We start from the raw sequence: 6,231 nt of genomic DNA, 5'->3' as shown, positions 1-6,231 counted from the left end.
TTTTTCCTTTTAATTTCTTTCGCTGTTTTTTTTGGTGGAAAATCCCCCGGCCATGACGTCACACATTTACTATTGACAGCTGGTTGTCAAGGGCAACCGTAACCTCAAATGTCCCGCCGTAAGAGTGTTTTCATCATGACTAGTCTTTCAGAAAATATAATATGAAAAAGAGAAGAGGGTGATGAGAGTAAGAGAAAAATTAGTAAATAAGAGCTAACACGGGGGATAATTCGAAACACATGGCCCAGTGGTTTTGGAAAGCTGGGTTTTAGGCATCGAAGTTCACTTGCAACAAGAATGCGGCATGACACCCACACTAAAGAATGAAAACACCGATGACTTGCCTGTTGTCCTCTTTTTAACGTTCGCATTCATGAGGCATATTACTTAAATGAGTCTGAAATGGGGAAAGCAATTCCCTGGCCGCTTTCTATGCATTTCTAGCATATGTTCGACTACATGTTTTTGAAAGATCTATAGGTGACACGTAACCAATCAGATTTAAACGAACTGTGCTACAATTTTAATTGTAATTTGGAACCGATTATTTCCAACAGAAACCCGACTCTCACTAAAATTTAGAGGACTTAAACAGGCGTGAGAATCAGTAGCCTAACTTTTAAGGAGAGACTAATTTTAGACGAGCCGACAGATTGCAATTTTGTGGGTATATGGCTGGCTGTTGTCCGCTGGGGATCAGGCATCTCAGTTCACTTGTGGATTGGGGGGAGCAGAGCGGAACAGCTGGGGTTTATGTAGAATTACTCTCTCACGACCCCGTCTCAGCTGTCAGGGGAAGCCAAAGCGCAGACATGCGTAGTATGGCTTCTCCAGACGTGCCCGGTAATAAGCACTACCCTGCAATAACCATCAGTGCAAAAACTGCAGTGTACCAGTTAAATATAACAAACACACAGAAATATAAAAATAAAATCCGCATGACTTTGAACCGCAAACATGGACCAGAGTTTGTTTTTCAACGCATACATCTACAGTATTCTCATGAATTAACCTAAGATAACTTCTTTCATGATTTATTTACGCACCAGTGTCATCAGACGGGTCCCGCACCGATTGCTATTTCTTGTATCAAGCGTTAAATGAAATGACATTCAGGTGAAGTGGCTTCTATTCGAGCGCAGTGGGCGGGATGGAATCCATGTCTACGTCTCATAACATTTAACACTGTTCTTTAAATATCCCGCATAACTCAGCCTGGGGGTGGCTCCTTACTCGGACTCGGTTACTTGCCCATACTGATCCCCCATTATCCCCAACGGTGTTTACTACTCTTTGTTACTTGCCCACCCCCGATTCTCCTGCTGTTGAGTAACTCCAGACAACCCAGTGTAACGCGATCCACTGGGCAACGCACACAAACACACACTCACACACACACACACACACACACACGCAAACATTCTTGGAATTATAAGAAGCCCACTGAAGCCTCGCCACAATCCCCAGAGGGACGCCTCCCCACCCACCGCGAAGAACGATACCATCACTTGAAACCGAGCCATCGAATGCACCCATTGGCACACACATGAGTCACAGACAGACAGACACGTTCAGTTTACAGCGTGGTCCTGAGAGCACAGCGCGTCTCGCGTCCTACGTTGGCACGCACGCTCAGGCGGGAAATTAAAGGCACAGAGGAACATTTTGAAAGGCACGTTTTGAAAATAGGCATGGAGTGAGGAGCTTTCACCAAGGCGACCGGTTGGTGGCGTTATGGCCTGAATCCACTTCCCTGAGCGTTCTGTGGAGGCCCATCAATCGTGGCGAGGCGCTTTGCCATCTGTGACCACAGCTTCAAGTGAGGGAACATTCCTCTGCCTTCTGCACTGGAAGCTGGATCTGGGAGGGTACCACGCAGAGCCGTGAGCCTGCAACAGCCCACACAAGGGCGGGGCGGGGTGGGGGGCTGGGTTAGGGCCAGCATCATGGTGACCGCGAGTGGCAAACTGCGATGGACCCCATCAGGGGGTTTCCATTGTCTCTCCATTTTCCTTGCTAAGCTGGCACACTGCTATCTGAAGAAGCTCACAGCTTTTATCCATTTATGCAGCTGCATGTTTAACAGGAGAGATTAAGGTTAAGAACCTTGCTCGAGAGTCCAAGTCCCTAAACTCCATACCAGCTGCTCCCCAGACCTAGAGAGGCGCCTGGAGCCGCGAACTGTTTCTGAAATCAGCTGAAACTGTGGCTTTTACAGGCATGTTTACAGCAAAAGGGCCACGTAACATAATCAGGAACGCTGCTAGTGAAGACGGAAATCTGGGGGGGGGGGTGGGAGCTGAATGCAGCCAAGCCATGGCCTCTGGGGTACACTCAGAGGTCAAGACAGGCGGCTACGTGAGGGTGGAGCGGCAGCGGCGGGGCCACGCTGCATTGGGGGGGCCCCTCAGGGCATCCTGGGTTTGGGAAGTCCATACCAGACATTCCAGAGGCTAGGGGGACGGCCTTGGATGCTTGCTCACGGACCGCTTCCGGGAAAGGCCTGATCTCCACAGTGACAGCAGACATCCAAGCGGTGCCGCGAGCTGGGCGTCAGCCACACCGCAGGAAGGCGAACGGCCCCGCAGAACTCGGCAGAACTCTCCGTCTGCGAGACACGGGAGAGACCCTTCTGTCCTCCCTGCTTCCCGGCCTCCCGCGCAGACCCTGCACGCTTCAGCAGGCCACTCGCCGGCTCTCGCCCTCTGGGAGCGCACAGAGCCGCTCTAGTTCAGGAGGCGGACCTGGGTGTTTGTACCCAGAGGAAGCCAAAGTTTGACCGAGGAATGCATCCTCCTCTTTGGGATCGCTGCTAAAGCCCAGGGCTGACAGGCCGAGGCGCTCTCAACGCCCCCGGAGGGAAGGGCTTAACTATTGTGGGGGGTGTTGACGAAGGTCAGCCAGTCCCCTTGACTGTGGCGGGTCAGGTCAGGCCGACTTGCATGCTTCCTGCCCTGTTTGGTGTAAGCTCAAGACACACTTGTATAGGACGGCCTTTGTGTAGCTCTGTTGTATGTATTTTTATTATACAGTTTGTTTTTTCCTTCCTGTACAGCGCTTTGTGACGTTTGTCTATGAAGAGTGCTATATAAATAAACCTTACTTACTAACTGAACCACCAAGCCAGTGACCTCGGTTTAAACTTAGAACATTCAGGGACAAAATTTTAGGAAGCCAAGATGAGGATTAATCAAGAAACGGCGCTGTGAGACAGAAGACGTACAAATGCACAGGTTAATTCAGAGTGACAGAGTGCCCCCCCCAGCCCCCCACTTCAAAGATCCTAACATAGCGAGGTTTTACTAATGCCATCCGACACGACGGTTAATCCTGTTTACAACTTAAACACGGACTGAACCATAAGACCTGCCAACAGAGGGAAAAATGAGAATGACCCGGTTCCTGATTTATCCAATAAGGTGGCACTTATAATTGTAGCCCCCCTCGAAATCCTAAGCCCCCTTTTTGGGAAGACATGCAATGTACGAGACAGAGGGCTAAGACGAGATACACATTTACTTGCAACTCATGGGGGGGGGGGGGGGCTTGTCATGGGAGACGGTCCTGGTGGGGGGGGGGGGGTGGCCTAAATGGAGCAGTTGTATAAGTGGCAACGGGGACTGCGGACACAACCTTATTAATGCTAATGCTGGCCAGGCGGCGCTGGGGGGGAAAAAGCACGTTTCCTGGAAGGAGGAGAAAAAAGTAGTCGGGTTTTTCAGTGAGGCAGAGAACGTCGTGCTAATCTGCTTTGCCCGGTGTGACTCTCTACTGACCTTTGGTCTCTAAGCGGCCGAGATGCACCGGTGATGGTGCGGGACTGAAACGTCGCGCTTGGTGTGAACAACTACCAGCCAGTCATCCACCCCATGGAGCAAGGACTGAAGATCTTTCTGCAAAACTTCTTGACCTATTTTTTGTTCTTCTCTTTTGTTTTTTTCAGCCCACTTAACTAAAATCTGAACATTATTATATTTTAAGCATGAAATACATATGATTATCTGTGTTGTTGCATGTCAATATATCATCACTGTCAATACAGTTAATCCACGGCTAAGGAAGGGCTTATCGACCTCTTTCCCAACGAAATCTGCTGCCTTAAAACTGAGTATAAAACATTTCTTTGTAAACAGAGGGCATGAGGCAGTCCTAGTCACCTCTTTGGTGCAGCAGTGCAGCATGGTGGCTTGGGAATTGGACCCTAGGCCAAGAGGAAAGGTCCTTAACAGCTGCTCTGAGGGTAGGAGCTCCTACAGAAATGGGCCGTGCAGTGATGCCACCCGAGGTTCAGCATCCAGGTCCCAATTCAACATAGAGCAGAAGGAAAAGTAAATGGGACCTGTGATGTTCATCAGCACAAGGGTGGCGGGTGTCACTGGGTTGGGGGATGGGAGTGGGTGGGGATGAGATCCCACCTTGAATCAGAAAGAAGGAAGGATGGGGGGGGGGGGGGTGTATGCTTCTATAGAGAGGTTTTGGTGGTGAGGGTGGGGGGCGCAGGGGTTAGAGAGGCAGATGCCTTGAGGAAGGAAGACACTCATCACCTCCCGGCTCGGATGAGTTCCGCTCTGCTGGCTCCGTCGAGCCTCCAGGTCAATCCGGCGGATCGCCAGCCGCCTTCCTGAGCACCTCTGCCCTCCCCCCTCGCCTGCAAGGTCACCTGATGTTCTCGGAGCACGCCAGCGCCGCTGGGTGAGAGCAGATGTCACGACTTGCACACAGCCGCCTGCGCCGGGGCCTCCGGCCCGCGCCTGAGACTTCCCGCGCGGAAGCGCGTGCGGCCGCCGGTGCTAGCAGAGCGTTGTGCGTCTGGGGCTCCTTCTGAAATCTGATTTTCACCTTCATTAGTGGCACTAATGGGTTAACACTGTAAAACAATGAGTGGGGGAGGGGAATCAATGCTATAATGAAAAAAGAAAGGGAAGCTTTCACAGGTTTGTGTATCATTAAGCAATTGAGAAGGCTAATTAGAGAGAGAAAAAGAGCCGTGCAGATCTCTCCTCTAATTATTACCATAGCAACCAGAGTGCACACGTGTGGAGATGATCTGTGAGGTGCTGCTGATATGCACTGGCGCGACAGACAGTGCTGGTGGAAGAAGTGAGAGTGACCCTTAGTGGCCACTATTGGAACTACCAAGCGTGCTTAATTCAACCAACCGAAGGTGTAGCAACGTAAAGGACTCTTCAAAGCACTCGATTTACAATCTGGAAAAAGGTTTAAATTCATAAACAGAGGGGATTATGGCTGATTAGGTCAAGAGATTTTATGTATGTTTCTCAAAAATTTTACGGATTGGATGAAGTGAAACATGAAAATTATTCTTTCCATGAATTTTTATTTTTATATATAACATGTTAAAAATAGTATACAGTTTGGAAAGTATCATCCATCCATCCATCATAAAACATAATAAAAGTTCAAAGTAATCCCCGTTGATATTTATTTTGATAAAATGTATTAATCTTCACAATCGCGTGAAGGTGGCTGTCGGTCATTTCTATCTTTTGGCGCAAGAGGGCGCCCAGAGAACAGAATGAGAGGCAGTCTAACTATTGACCATTGTCGGGTCCGATGTGGATGAATCATAGTCCCGTGGGTTAACTGTAAAACCTGGATAATCCAGTGCCCTTTCTGTGCGAAATGCAGAATAGACCCGGTTCAAAGCAGCACTGGGAGAAATGAGGCATGAGCTGTCAGTCACCATCTGGTTTAACTCAATAGGATCTAACAAATTTCCCAATGCATGATCATCCCACCTACCAAAAATGTGTCTACACGTCAATCCTAAGCTGCTTGGGGGCAACAAAAAATATTTAATATGTTGAAGTAATACAGATTTTCTTTCTAATTCAACAAAAATGCAGAGTGTGGAGCCTGTCCTGTTCAAACACAGCTCTAATGCAAGCCTACAGTGCCAAATATAATACATTCTTCACCATCTACATACCATGATGGGAAAATTGCATTTTGTTTTCCATTAAAGAATGAGAGGACTAACTAAAAGATTGGATATAATGAAGGCCTAGCACGTCATAGCTCCCATTTTAATATAATGAAGGCCTAGCACGTCATAGCCCCCATTTTGATATAATGAAGGCCTAGCACGTCATAGCTCCCATTTTAATATAATGAAGGCCTAGCACGTCATAGCTCCCATTTTAATATAATGAAGGCCTAGCACGCCATAGCCCCCATTTTGATATAATGTAGGCCTAGCACGTCATAACC

The sequence above is a fragment of the Paramormyrops kingsleyae genome, chromosome 9, assembly GCF_048594095.1.
Source record: "Paramormyrops kingsleyae isolate MSU_618 chromosome 9, PKINGS_0.4, whole genome shotgun sequence".
Taxonomy (NCBI): Eukaryota; Metazoa; Chordata; class Actinopteri; order Osteoglossiformes; family Mormyridae; genus Paramormyrops; species Paramormyrops kingsleyae.
Note: the sequence above shows the minus strand (reverse complement) of the source record.